The 15,616-nt window shown below is 39.3% G+C and overlaps 1 protein-coding gene across 3 annotated transcripts in view; it reads left to right on the top strand.

The window, feature by feature from the left end:
* The window catches only part of Stim2 (stromal interaction molecule 2), a 125,732-nt gene that overhangs the window by 57,886 nt on the left and 52,230 nt on the right, over positions 1–15,616 (top strand). The window lies entirely within an intron of this gene.

Raw genomic sequence — 15,616 nt, 5'->3', positions numbered from 1 at the left:
CACTGAAGTAGAAAAATTATGTCGGTTCCCTCAAAAAGCTTCGTTTTAAAAATGATACATAATCAAACTTTTCAAAGTCAGCTCTTACACAGGAACTATTTAGAATTTTAAGTAATGATGTGTGTGATTAAAAGTTATCTGAGAAGTAGTGTTTTGTAATGAACAATGACTTTAAATTATATATACAAATATGTAATTTGAGTATTACCTGGCATTCTTCTAAAAGGAAAAGCAGGGCAAAGGTGAGATGAAGAAGGTAGGTAAAAGACAATTCTGCTTCCTGTTTAAATAAAAATTATTGGTAGTTAGGCTGGGTTATGTATTTTTGTTACTGCAGAACTAAAATTATTTGTGAGGTTGTATGTTGAGACATGTTTGAACATTTACTATTTGTTTTACAGTATAAACACGTTATATTACTGATGTTTGGGATGCTCATAGAGGCACTAAGAGCAAAGAATATACTATTATTGTCTGACTAGGATGTATTGTGGAGGTTGGTTCATATGACATGGTCACCAGCTTGTAAGTAGTAGAATGAGAAGTTTTAGTTCAACCTGAATACATAACTCATGCTCTTGGCTCAGTCTGTGTTGCTATTCTGTGATGATGTGTATCATTAATTTCTAAAGGATGCCATTTCATGAATCTGCATGACAAGGGGCTTTCTCTAATTCAGAATATGAGTCTAGTGTATTGAAGCTCTGTGTGGAGGAAATACAGGCAATAAGTGCTTGACTAATGAATATTTTGTCTTCTTAAAAATATGTAATTGATCTTAATACGTGGTGGGACATAGATTTTTTGAAGGTGGATTTAATGATACCGTTAGTATAATACTGTCTGTGGTAGTTCAAGAGCAAAGTATTTAGTGAGTGACAACATTACTGTTTGTTTAGTTTGGTTTTATTTTTCATTTATTGAGCTTTTCCAGGTAGCAAATCTTGGTAATAACTGTTTAATAGAGTATCTCCTAAGCATTTGATACTCTATTTAATGCATCAAAATTGAGAAGTCAGATTGTGATCAGGACCCATAAGCAGTTATAGTAGCCTCAGTAATGGACATTGTGACTGTTTCTTGGAGCCAAGCAGCAGCAGCAGCAGCACTGTGCACCTCCCTGAAGAGAACAGCAAGATTTAGTTCAGCAGTATATTCTTAAAGTTGATTTTATTCCTTTTAACTTTAATTTCTTTCTTTTTCAGAATTTCATACCCAAGTACTGTATTTACATCACTTTAACCCTCTTTCTTACCCTCCAACTCCTCCCATCTCCTCCAGTCTTTTTTCCTGTTTAAATTAATTCCATCTTTAATTACTGTTTGTCTGTCTGTCTCTGTCTCTGTCTCTCTGTCTCTGTCTCTCTCTCTCTCTCTCTCTCTCTCTCTCACACACACACACACACACACACACACACACACACACACACAGTCCATTTAGTGTTATTAGGGTCTGTAATGTGTAGGTCTGGAGGTATGTAGGATGTGAAAAATTAGGTTATCTGGTACCTATAGCCATTTCTGAGGTGCCAATGGAAACTAGGAAAAAGCTGGTAGATCAAAGTCAGTAGAACTCTGTACCTCAGGTGGATGGGAAAAGACCAGAGAGTTATTAGCCTCTGGAATTCTTTAGTTTTTTTCACATTTATTCTTTAAAACAGAGGTCTTACTGATGGTAAATATTAGGAGAGCATAGGACTAATATTGGTAAAACACTCAGTGCTCCTAAAAGCAGTGAAAATAAAGAGCTGTCAGAAGCAGATAGTAGCTTTGCCCACCTGCACTTCTCAAACTATTTTCTTCTTGCACCTCTATCATTATAGTAAGGAATTTCTGCATATGCACTCTCAGGTACAATTTTAAATATTTGTCTTTAAATAATGTGTGCATATTAGATATTAAATAGGTACATGTGAACTATGTAAAAGTGCAAAAAATGAGATACAATTAAACATCTTACATTTCAACTGCATTAGATTGTATACTCCTCTGTGAGGTCTGAACAACTCAAGCTGCGAGTCTCTGTACAAATAAGTTATAAACACCAGTTCATGGTGTATGTCACATAGTCTGCTCTACATTTTTGTAAGAACAGACAAGTGTGAGAATCTTCTAAGGAAGTGCATTCAGAAGCACTGCTGTGTTTGCAGATTTCTTGAGCACAGAACACATGGGAACACATGTTGATATTTGTGATACCTGCAAGAAATGGCAGAGCTCAGTTACCTGTGTATTGATCTAGAAAAGCATATGTGGGAGGCTGAAAACTTAGAGATCTTGATATCACTGAACTGTATAGTCTTTTTTGAAAAATAGCTTTTCCAATAAATTTGTTCCTATAACTATTTTAGGTGTGAACTTACAAGTTTTAAATTTAATTCATATTTGGAGAATAAGTATCTTAATATCTTAATATCTGAGGAAACCCTAGAAATAATCAAAATAGCTGCAGGTAGGATACTGAGGAAGCTAGGTGAGAGGAATCGTTCAGGCTATTTCGATATTCCGTGATTCACTAAGATGTGCTAATCATCAAATATTAATCCTGTCATTTTTGTTACCTCTTTGTTCATTTGTAATTTAACTGCAGTTCAAACTACAAAGAATGATATGTGTTTGATAGGAGGTAGGGAAAAACTTTGGGCACATGTATATGCTATCTGTCTTTACAGAGGAAGAAGGGAGAAAGTTCTCTGTAGCCAAATTCCAGGGCCTCATAGTAGAAAAGAAGTAGATAAATGGGGGATTGCACAGTGTGAAGAAACTACTCTACAGACCAAACCAATGCTCCTAGAAACCCAGCATTAGCTTGACATGGGTTCTCGAGCAGTGCCCAGCCCTGCTGAGCCAGAAGTCTGGGTAGAACCAAACGTTGGTTTGTGCTAAGCCCTTTGACTATGAGATCTGATGAAACCTGAGAGTCATTTCAGGACGCTGATAGGAACAGAGGCACTTTATATCTTAACTTGGTGCTGACTTAGCATCTCCGCCTGACTTGTCATTATTGATCCCTGGAGAAACAGTCCAGGACAGTCTTCCTTGCTCTTGGGCAGCACTTGTATCATCAGAACAATGCATAGACTTCACTGCTATGAAGGTCTGACAGCAGACCCTGCTTCCCCTTATTCTTGGTGACTTTGCTTTTCATCAAAGTCCACCTTGAATCTTTCTTAGTACTTTCTGTTAAAAAAAAAAAGTGGACATATATAAGAGCTAGGTTTATATTTTTCTGGAAAAAATCCTTTGCTATTTCTGAAGTAAGGTGGTTCACAACCTAGATGAATAAGAACCATTTTGTAAATTACTAACTCAGATCTTAGTGAAATGTTGTATATTTTTATAACTATACCTAGACATTTTAATTTAAACTAAAATTCCTGTCCTGCTCCAGTGTTTAGTTGAGTCCCCAGCCTCTTGATGTGTTACTGTCACAGCTGTAGAACTCACTTACTGAATTTCCTCCTTTGTCCCTGGGATCTCAGCTCATTTGCCAACTACTTTGAGTTAATGACGTTTAAAGAACTGCTGCTCTTTTAGAGTCTGCCCAGTGGATGGCCCCTCACCCATACCCACACACTGGCAGCACAGCATGAATCCAGTGGCTTTAAATATGGCAACCTGCAGGTGGGAGAGAAAACTGGTCAGAAAGTATATGGAAGGAGTTGGAGGGGAAGGAATTGGGAGTGGATTAGATGGAGCACAATAAATATATAGAGGGGTGTGTGTGTGTGTGTGTGTGTGTGTGTGTGTGTGTGTGTGTGTGTCTGTGTCTGTGTCTGTGTCTGTGTATGAAATTCTCAAACAATATATTAAAAAGAGAAAGGGAACAGATTTTCCCAGAGTGTTTCTTAGCAATTACTGTAAGAGTAAAAAGATTCTTCATAACCCTTTTGTAGAAGTTAGTCCCTGGTTCTTCCTCCCAGCCCATGCTCCCAGAAATAAGACTCAGACTCAAAATATATTTACAAATGCCTTGGCCATATAGCTAGGCTCTTCTCTGACACGATATAACAACATATTTCATATATTCCAGCCTACATTCTGCCATGTGGCTGGTTACCTGTGCTTGTGTACCAGATGTTCAGCTCATCACATCTCCTGCCTCCTTTTCTCCTCCTTTCTCTCTCCTGGATGTGTTACCTCTATTTACTGTCTAAGCCATAGTCCATATGCACTTTAGTTGACAGGAGATGCGTCTATACAATACACAAGATATTCTCTCTATACCCTATCATTGTTTTCTGCTTATGTCATAACTTCTGAATCACACAATTCTGATTCATTGTAGCAGGCTCTTTCTTGAAGCTGCATTAGTTATAGACAATTTAAGACGCTCTTTAGTATTTATGTTAAGTTACCTGTAGACTAAATAGGCCCTTCTGGTAACTAGGAACTTAAACACCATTGTGCGTATAGTTACTGTGGAACAATGAGCTTAAATACAAACTCAGAAAGAGTGGCTCTGAGACCTGCTGAAAAATCACATACTTCCAGAATCATATTTTATGGCATCAGAGAACAGTAAAACATTAAACTCCGTACATTTGCCTCTTTCTAGGCATGGCAACCTTGCTTTAACTAGGAATTCTTTTTGTCCGCTTCTTAGATTCTTTCAATTTAACTTAAACCACATTGTAGTTATACATTTTCATACAAAATAATTTTACATTCCTGTTCCATTAATTTTTAATTTTCTTCAATAAGAATTTCCAGCTCGACAGTTACAGACTGGCAGGGGCAGAAGAGTAGGAGTGAGTCAGGGCTGTGCATGTGGCCATGACAGTCACAGCCTTGCTGGCCATGTTCTCTCCTCTCTCTGAGGATGCCCAGGACCATAGCACGGCATTGTGTTTACATAATATATGTCTGGAGAGTTTAGCACACTTTGACATACTGCTTGACATATTTGACATATTGTTTTTCTGGAAGATGTCTGAATGTGAGTGTGTACAAAGCATATTCCACGAGTGGAATACAATGATGTCTTAGTATAATGTCATCATCATCATCAGTCTTACATCGTCATTGTCATCATCATTGTCATCATCGAGTATCATACAGTTTTTTTATCCAAACCTGGGTACTTTTAAGAGTGAAAGTCAGTACTATTAATAATCACACCAAGATAGCAGGTGTAGTTGAAGCTTCTCTGAGGCTGGGGCCATGTGATTACATTGACCATACGGCTAATTGTAATTCTGCTTTATGTTGTACTTAACTCTTTAGTGTTTACTCCCTTCCTAAGTTGTGACAAATTGCTCTAAGTATTGAGCCAAGCTTTGTACTATAGAATTTACATATTTACTCAGAGTCTATTCATATGATTCAGTTTTCTCTAGTTACATGAAAGACCTATGCAGAAAGTAAATTGTGTGTGTAGGTCTGTCTGCATGTGTGCAGTTGTACATGTATCTGTGTGAGCATATGTTTAGAAGTCAAAGAAAAACCTTGCATATTATTTCTTAGGAGCCATCCTTTTTGTTTTTATTTTGAAATACTATGTTAATTAGAGCTCACCAAGTAGGGTAGGCTAGCACCAGAGATTCACTTCCCAGTAGCAGGATTACAGTGGCAAGCTATCATGTGTGTGTGGGATGTATTAAGTGGGTTCTGGAGATCAAAATCAAGTACTTGGTACTTCTCATACCTCAGAAGCTTAAATTCTTTTTTTCTACTTAATTTTTTTGTTTATCTATTTATTTATTTTATTTATTTATATTTCAAATGTTACCCCCTTCCCAATTTCCTCTCCATAAGCCTCCCACCCCCTCCTCCTTTCCCCTGCCTCTGTGAAAGTGCCCCCCTGCCCCCACTCATGTATCAGTAACCTATCGTTCCCCTATCCTGGGTCATCAAGCCTCCACAGGACCAAGGGGCTTCTCTCTCAGTGATGCCAAATAAGGTTATCCTCTGCCACAAATGCAGCTGGAGCCATGGGTACCCCCATGTGTACTCTTTGGTTGGTGGTTTAGTCCCTGGGAGCCCTGGGGGTCTGGTTGGTTGATATTGTTGTACTTCCTATGGTGTTGCAAACCCCTTCAGCTCCTTGCCCTAATTTCCCCATTGGGTTCCCCACACACTCAGTCTAATGTTTGGCTGTGTACATCCACATCTGTATTGGTCTGGCTCTGGCAGGTCCTCTCGGGACAGCTATACTGGGCTCCTGTCAGTAAACACTTCTTGGCATCAGCAATGGTGTCTGGGTTTGGTGTCAGCAGATGGGATGAATCCCTTGGTGGGCAGTCTCTGGATGGCCTTTCCTTCAGTTTCTGCTCCACTCTTTGTCTATTTCCTCTTGACAGGAAGAACTCTGGATTAATACTTTTGAGGTGGGTAGGTGGCCCCATCCCAAAACTGGGGGCTGTGCCTATCCACTGGATATGGTTTCTATAGGTTCTGTCTCCCCTTTGTTGGGTATTTTGGCTAAAGTCCTCCCTGTTGAGTCCTGGGAACCTCTTGGGTTCCTGGCACCTGGGACTTTCTAGTGGCTATCCCCAGTTCCCCTCCCCCACTGCTACATACCTACTTTCAAATTCCTGACCCTCTGTACTTCTCCCCATCTCCACCCATATTTAAACTGGCCCTTTTCCTCTCTCCCTCCTCTCTTTCTTTCAGATCCCTCTCTCCCTCTACTTCCCAAAGATTATTCTCTTCCCCCTACTGAGTAGTACTGTAGCATCCACACCTTGATGTGATCTTCTTTCTTCTTGGGTTTCATATGGTCTATGAGTTGTATCGTGGAGATTTTGAGCTGCTTTTTGGCTAATATCCACTTATCAGTGAGTGCATACTTTGTGTATTCTTTTTGTGACTGGGTTACCTCACTCAGGATGATATTTTCAAGTTCCATCCATTTGCCTGCGAATTTCATGAAATCATTGTTTTTAATAGCTGAGTTGTACTCCATTGTATAAATGTACCACATTTTCTGTATCTATTCCTCTGTTCAAGAACATCTGGGTTCTTTTCAGCCTCTGGCTATTATAAATGAGGCTGCTATGAACATAGTGGAGCATGTGTCCTTGTTGTATGTTGGAGCATCTTTTGGGTATATGCCCAGAAGTGGTATAGCTGGGTCTCCAGTAAAACTATTTGCAATTTTCTGAGGAACTGTCAGACTGATTTCCAGAGTGGTTTGTACCAACTTGCAAAGCTACCAGCAATGGAGGAGTGGTCCCCTTTCTCCACATCCTCACTAGCATTTGCTGTTGCCTGAGTTGATCTTAGCCATTCTCACTGGGGTGAGATAGAATCTCAGGGTTGTTTAGATTTGTATTGCCCTGATGACTAAGGATGCTGAACATTTCTTCTCAGCCTTTTGAGATTGCTCAGTTGAGCATTCTCTGTTTAGCTCTGTACCTCATTTTTTGAATTAATTAATTAATTAATTAATTATTTTTACACTCCAGATTTTATTCCCCTCCCTGTCCACCTTCCCCACAACTGTTACACATCCCATACCTCAGGCCACCCATGACCCCCAACTCCCCGTCAGGCTATTTGGTTTTCTGGAGTCTAACTTCTTGGGTTCTTTTTGTATTTTGAATATTAGCCCTCTATTAGATGTAGGTTTGATAAAGCTTTTCTCAATCTGTGGATTGCTGTTTTGTCCTTTTGACAGTATAGTGGTATAATGTTTTCTTTAGCAAAACACTGTTCATTAACCCTTTCATAGGTTGTATAATTTTATAGTTTCTTAGATTCTCAAATTTATTATTTTTCTTTCTAAAAATGTCTTTGCTGAGGCCTAATTGGTGTGTGTGTGTGTGTGTGTGTGTGTGTGTGTGTGTGTGTGTGTATGTGTAATGTTTATGTGTATGTATAAATATGCTGAAATGCAGCATGATTTGATGCACTTTATAAGTATGTCCTACCACTTCATTTAAACACTATTTAAAGTGGTATGGCAATTTTCATGTTTTGATTTTTGTTTTACTCTCCTTTTTTCTTTACTTTCTTTTTCTTGGCCCCATAAGAGTTTAGTAAACGCCTGTTATTTCATCATTCAGTTAAACATGATGGGCTGAATATTTTGAAGTCCTGTTGATATGTAGTACTATGTATAGGGCAATGTGAAACATGAGTATGAATATCAGTGAGTTACCATCATATGATGTTTTAAGTGTATAGTAAGAGGTGTGTTCTGGCAAATTACATACTAGGAATTCAGATGAACCATGGAGATGGCCTGTGCTTTAGAGAAAATAATGTCTGTCAGGGAGCTCATGCAAAGCTTGGTATTGAGCCTGTGATGGATCTTGGGAAATAAATGGCTGCCATGTTCACTGGGTGGGCTGATATCTAGGGCATTCTGTGGTGTAGAATCAGAATAGTGGTAGGGAAGAGCGATGTGCTGAGTTTTCCCAGGGAAAGACCAGAATTGCAGAGAACTGGATGTTACCTCTTCATTCTTTGAATCTGCTTCTCTTCATTCCTGCAGCCTCAGTGCATCTATTCTATAGGATGTTTGTTACTAGGCCTTTTCCTCTGTTTAGTTTCTAGAAGTTTCACACAGGCCCATGAATTTAATTATCACTTCCATGTATTTTAAATTTGTTCTTCTTTCTCGATCAGTGGTTCTCAACCTTCCTAATGCTGTGACCCTTTAGTATGGTTCTTCATGTTATAGTGACCCCCCCACCCCATAAAGTTATTTTGGTTGCTACTCCATAACTATAATTTTTCTGTGGTTATTGAGTCTTAATGTAAATATATGTAGGCTATCTGATGTGACCCCTGTGAAAGGGTTGCTTGACCCCAAAGAGGTTGTGACCCACAAGTTGAGAAATACTGGCTTAGAATTTTCCTCTTACATTTGATCTGCTAGGATTTCTAACTCCTTGTTTTAGATGCTAGCAAAGCACATTGTTTTCTGACATTTTCTTTTCTAGAAATTTTAGGCTAATTAAATCACTGGCTTAAAGAAAACATTTCTTATATTTTTGGTTGTGAGTCTGGCCTTGAATGGCTGAGCCTGCTCTCCGGCCAGACTGGTCTACATACAGATTGAGTCCAGACAGCCGGGGCTGTGCAGAGAAACCCTGTCTCAGGAAAAAAACAAAGACAAACTAACAAAACGAAACAACATGTCCAAACCAAGTTTCTCTTTCTCCTTTGAGTTGACTGTTTTGCTCATCTGTTGTATCAGCTTTCTTAGTTTTCCCCTCCTGTTAGTCTATTTCTACCTTTTAACTTCTCAGAGATACTGACTTTACTAGTGCTTCATTGATAGCTGGCTGGCCATTGCTAGACTTCCTTCTAAATTCATCTTGACTGGAAAAACATTTAGAGTATGATGCTTCGTTATTTTCTTCCTATTTAAAAGCTTATATCAGACCTTATCTCCAGTGGTCTCAAACTTCAGTGTGTGTCACAGTTGCCAGAGGACTTTTTGTAGCACAGGTGGCTCCCCCACACTCAGTTTCCTATTCAGTAGGTCTAGTTGAAGTTCTAAGTTCTCTGGTGCTCTATGGCCTAATCACTACCATAGTTTCCCAGATATCATCTAGACTTCCTGGTGTGGCATTCATGGTCTTTTATATTTAGGCACAGTCTGCTTGTCTGTCTAGTCATAATCATTTACTATACAGCTTCCTCCATGTGCTTTTTACCTTAACCAAGGTGGACTATTAATAGCATCTTCTATACATTTTTTTCCTTAAGTCTCATTCTGGATGGTTTTATGACAACTTGACACAAGCTAAAGCCAACTCAGAGGAAGGGGCAGCCTGGTCCACAGAGCAAGTACCAGGACAGCCAGGGATACCCAGAAAAATCCTGTTTCAGAAGACCAGAAAGAAAAGAAGAAAAGAGAAGAGCAAAGCAAAGCCTCCTTAAGATCAGTTGTACGCAAACCTCGAGCATTTTCTTAATTAGTGATTGACATGGGAGGGCACAGCCCATTATGGGTGGTGACATTCCTGGTCTGGTGGTTCTTGGTTTTATAAGAAAGCAGTCTGAGCAAGCCAAGGCAAGCAAGACATTAAGTAGCAGTCCTCCATGACTTCTGTGCCAGCTCCAGCCTCTGGGTCCCTGCCTTGCTAGAGTTCCTGCCCTCACTGCTTGTGATGGTGACCTGTGATATGGAAGCATAAGCCAAATCATTATTCCTGCCCAAGCTGCTTTCTTTGGTCTTGGTGATTCCTCACAGCAATAGTAAACCTTAGACAAGTCCACAGAGGCATTTTACGTGTGATTTATTGTGTTTTCCTGTTTAGTTTTGCTTGCTAACTGTACAGACATCTTAGGAAAAGGGATGTAGGACCACTAGTTCAGCTGTAGCTTTTGCCTAGCTTGAAGGCATTTTGTAAGGTTGATGCTAGTTTTCAGACTTAGTACACATAGAAACTCAATATAAATTCTTTTTTATGCTACTTTTCCCCATTTCTATTCTTCCAATTCAGAGTGGTCCTTTGTTTTGTACTGTATTACTGGTAGTTTTATGTTTGTAATTTAGCTTGATCTGATTTCCAATTTAGTTTCCTTCATCATGTTTTTTCTTTTGCTTTTTTCTGGCTTACATTAGTTACATAGATACAGGAAGTGATTGAAGAAAATTGATCTCTTTCTTTAGGGTATAACAAATTGCCTAAAAAAGACAACAGTTTCTCAGGATTACTGGTTTTTCTTTCTTTTTTTTTTTTTTTTTTTTTTCTTGGAGCTGAGGACCAAATCCAGGGCCTTGCGCTTGCTAGGCAAGTGCTCTACCACTGAGCTAAATCCCCAACCCCGCTTACTGGTTTTTTTTATTTGAAGAAAAGGTCCATGGTTACCTCACTGGTAGATCTGTTTGAATCTCACACCCGAAAAACCAACTGGCAAAGATAGTAGCTATTGTACTATCTTATATTATTGCAACAACTTAATGAAATCCTTTAATGATTAATTTTCTTAAAGACCCTGAGAGAAGAAAATACCTTTTTAGCAGATATACTTCTGCCTTTATGAGGAAAGTTGCCTAATTTTTAAACATTTGGGGTGTGTGTGTGTGTGTGTACGTGCCTGTGTGTGTATTCGCATGCACACACACCACTGCAAGTCTGGAGTCAGAACACAGTTTGCAAGAGTCAGTTTTCTTCCTTCCACCATGGAGGTTTCAGGGATTGAACACAGTTCCATGGGCTTGGTGTCAGTTGTCTTTTCTTACTGTCTTGCTGGCTCCAAGTTTCTTCAAATCTTGATGACATAGGTCCTTTGTAAAAAATGTATTCTTTGAAAATTTCATAATACAATATTTTGATCTTATATCACTACCTCCCTCCAAGTCCCCAGTGTCCCTTACATTTTTGATGCACATTTTACATATAAATTAACACAGATTTTAGTACAATAGTTTCTGAATTTTGAAAAACAAATATACTTTTGTATCAGTACACAGCGTAATGGCATAGATTTTAGGTATACAGTTTGGTCTTGGAAAATGTGCAGACCTGTGTCTCTGCCCTGTGAATTTGAGGTACAGAACATTTGATCCTCACATTCTTTTGTAGAAGATGACAGTGATACAGTTTTGGTTATGTAATCTTTTATGTATAATTGAGTAGTAATTTAACTCTGCATTCAGATGTCATTTCCCATACTTTTTGATGTGTTTAAAGCCTGCCAGTGATCTGACCCTCACCAGAGATGTTAGGATTGTCTCATTGCCAGAGGCCATATAACTATTAAAAAGATCACAGGCCTCATTTGTGTGCACTGTCTCCTCTTAGTGTGCTATGAATTCTGTTTGTGTTCCTCGAAGAGCAGTGCCTTTCCTCGTTTCCTCTCTCCCTATTCTAGGACAACTCTTCAGAACATTTCTTCTCTCCAATAGCTGTAGTTCCCATTTTCCTCCGGAAACCTTGCCATCTGTCTTAAACTTGACATTAGTTTTCTTTCTTTGTAAACACACAAAATAAAAACTCTGTTGAATCTAATTTTCTGTTTTACTCTTTGCCCTGTCTTCCTCCTCTGCCTCCCTTCTTCCTCCTTTGAGAGTAGCAGAGTCCCTCCGGGAGGGTGAGTGTATTATTTCTGTTGTGTTAGGTTTTGCCTTTGTTACTCAGTGTAGACCTTTTCCATGCTTGCCCTGCAGGGGCTAGTTGTCAGCCTTCACTTTCCAGCATCATGGCCACATGCCTTCGGCTTAACTAAAGCATGCTGGTGTTCTCTCGGTTCTCCCAACCAAGAATGGTGTTGTTCACCTTTATGTCTTTATGTCTCTTAGGCTCCTTCTCAGCTTCTTTGCTGATCTCTTCATCATTTTTCTGTTCTTACACTTCTATGTATATTTATATCACCTCTTGGAGATTCCCCCTTTCTTCAAGACTTTACCCACTCTATTGGCCTCCTGAATGTTAGATTTATGTGACCAAAGTCAACAACATTTCCACCGAGATAGTACAAGTCTTTTTAAACTTAAGTATTTAAAGTTGTGTCCTGATCTCTGCTTCGTTGGCTTTCTTCTTTGTGGACCTTGTGCTTTTAAAATGCGCAGTGTTTTCTCAGTGACAGGAATTAGCAGTAACCTGTAGGGCCCTGTGTGTTCAGACAGGATCTGAGCTACTTCACTGCTGAAGCTCTGCAACTTAGAGTCCCAGTCCCAGTCCCAAAGTGAAGCAGTGTTAGTCCCTTCGTATTGTAAGTTTCGTACTGATTGCAGTTCCTGTATTCATGACGTGAAACAAACTTAGCTCCATATAAATTAGAACATCTTAAATATCTTATCGATATCCTCATCTATAAAAACAAATAGCTATTGTTCAACTTACAAAATGCACCTCAAGTTAGAAATATAATTTCCCTTGAAATAAGAAAAAAATCACATGTTACAATTCTCTGCATTCTACAGAAAGAATAGTTTGCATGGGACATAGAAGTACATTGCTGGTTGAAATAGAGAGGCCCTGCTTTCATGTTTAACCCAGGTCATCTTCATAGTAATTAGATCACCCTGTAAACAGTCCTCAGGAATGTCTGTGAAGGGGTTTCTAGACTGACTTAACTGGGATGGCATCATATACACGGAAGGTGAATAACACCATTCCTTCTGCTTGGGTCCTGGACTTATAAAAGGAGCAGCAGCGTCTGTCTGCCTTTCAGTTTCCTGATTGCAGATGCAGTGCGCCTGCTCCGTCAGACTTCTGCCAGCATTGTTTAGCCTATGTGATGGACCATGCATTCAAACTGTGGGTCAAAATAGGTTCTGACCCTCCTGCAGTTGCTTTGGTTAGAAATTTATTTTTGCAACCATGAGAAAAATAACTAATATAACTAAAAGATAATAATGCTCAAGGAATAAAAGGATTTGGGAAATTATAGAAACCAGACTGTGGGCTAATGTGAGACTATGAGTGCATATTTCATTACACTTGGTTTTTGCTTTAAATAAATCCCTTTTATTGCAAAAAATTATAAATTCCCACTTTGGAAAAAATGGTATAATTTAATATGGCTAATCTCTAAAATTAATTTTCATAGTATGTGTGGTATATTAAGTGTGTGGGATGTAGGTGGGCATGCTTATACATGTGCATGTAGACACACAGATTGACGTCATGTGTGAAAGATACTTATTTAGTCATTTATGCCTATTGAGATGCTGGGAATTCAGAAGTCACACCGCTGCCCATGAGCAGTGTGTGTCTTATACCCCCCCAGAAGATGTTCCAAACCTGTGCTCCACCTGTCTGAGTTGTGTTCTTGTCCCCCACCCCAGTCTCTACTGTGAGCTCCAATGAATCTTTAGGAGCCAGCTACTGTCCACGTTTACTCAGATCCTCTTGCTCACAGGATGCCTACCTGCACAGCAGTCGGATGGCCTCTGGGATCCTTCTGCTTAGTTTTCACTTTTTTTGAGTTGGCTTAGACAGAATTCTTTGAACAATGTTGAGTACATGCTTCTCACTGAATTTTTTTCTCCTTTTCATGAATAGTTAGGCTTGGATTTTCTGGACAGATTTCAGTAAAGCAACTGGTATGAAAATTATGGTAGCCTTAGGATCACCATCAACTTCGGTTTCTTTAGTGTCTGATGTTTAGGTATCTGATGTTCTCATAGCCACGGCTTAGGGTCCAAGTTTATCTGTTGCTGAGGCAGTAGCTGGCGCTACCTGGTCACAGTTTCGCTACCTTGTGATATGCTCCACATTCTTGGAGAGCTGGCTTAGAAAGAGGCTCAGGTCTCCCAAGAACTCAGATCTGGGTGATAGAAGGAAAGAGGCTTTCATTGTGTGTGAAGCTCAGTTTTAGCTAGATTGCCCAAGCAGTGAGTAAGTATGTGACTGCATACTCTCCCCCACCCCACGTCCCCACCCCTTTATCTTGTGCTGGATCACAAATGCCCATCGGAGTGCATGGCTTTAGGTGAGTGCTGGGAATCCTAGCTTAAGTCCTTATACTTACCTGGCAAGCATTTTATATTTTATATCCCTAGCCTCTCCCAACGTCATGTGCCAGGAATTTAACCTCTTGTATCAGGAGACCAGGCACAATCAGTGTTAATTTAGGTCACAAGGACAGCTCTGTCCTACATGTATTAATGTGGGTGAGCAAGAGGATATGGGTAGGCCCTTGCTAAGCCACAGGAGGATGCAGTCAAAAGTACAGTGTTAGAGTCGAAGCTCTTGAACATGTTATGTAGTGTGAGTATTGCTGTCTGATATGTTCCAAAAAGTTTAACATGTTGGTAAAAGGCAATGATGAGTTAACCTTTTGATTACTCTTCTTAAAGTGGATTTCTAAAAAAAAGTCCTATTGTATTGCCACAAATGTATGGGTATGCAGTTTTATACAAAGCAGATAAACCACATCTTTTTCTCGACAGCTTTGTTAAAATCCCAGTGACTTAGGGTAAGTTGCACATATTACTGTATGTAGTTAACGTGGTCATTGTCTTTATCCACTCTGAAGGTCGATAGCTGCCTTTCTTCTGCCTATAATTGGGTTAGTAGTCTGGGACTCTTGATATCAAATTTATTAGTGTTTAATTTCTTTCATAGTGTTTTCTCTGGGTAAGAGTTGTAGGTCGTCAGTTTTTTCATATATTATACATGCTGCTTGTGTGTTTTCTGCATTACATTGTGTGTGATAAAACACATGTTGTCTTTTTTTATCTCTTTTCTCCTAGAAGTATACCCTCGCAATCTCTGATTTCTTTTAAGACTTTCTGTTTGTATCTGGTTTTAGTTATTGACTAGTGTGGTTCCTGATGCCTGTTCATTTAAGATAGTCTCAACAACCTTTTACAAAATTTGCCATCATTTTCTTTGCTGTACTCAGCTACGAATCTCAGCATTTTTCACCTAGTATTTTGTGTCTAAAATATTGGCTTGAAATTTTGTTTTAAACCTTTAAAAACTTTAACTGTATAGCCTCTATTTAACATGCTTGCTTTGTGTATCAGCTTGTTGAATATGTAGATTGTGGCTGTAAAATATCTATTTTAAATTATGTGCACATTGGGGGGGTGGTGGTGTGTATATAAATGTCTTTGTAGGGGCCAAAAGAGGGCATCAGGTTCTGTGGAGCTGAAGGTACAGGTGATTGTAATCTGCCCAGTGTGGGACTGGGAACTGAACTCAGGTCCCCTGGAAGGAGTCCTATCTGTACTTAATCTCTGACCTATTTCTCCAGCCCCT

This window comes from Rattus norvegicus, chromosome 14 (assembly GCF_036323735.1).
Source record: "Rattus norvegicus strain BN/NHsdMcwi chromosome 14, GRCr8, whole genome shotgun sequence".
Classification (NCBI taxonomy): domain Eukaryota; kingdom Metazoa; phylum Chordata; class Mammalia; order Rodentia; family Muridae; genus Rattus; species Rattus norvegicus.
This window is presented reverse-complemented; position numbering and strand designations above follow the sequence as displayed.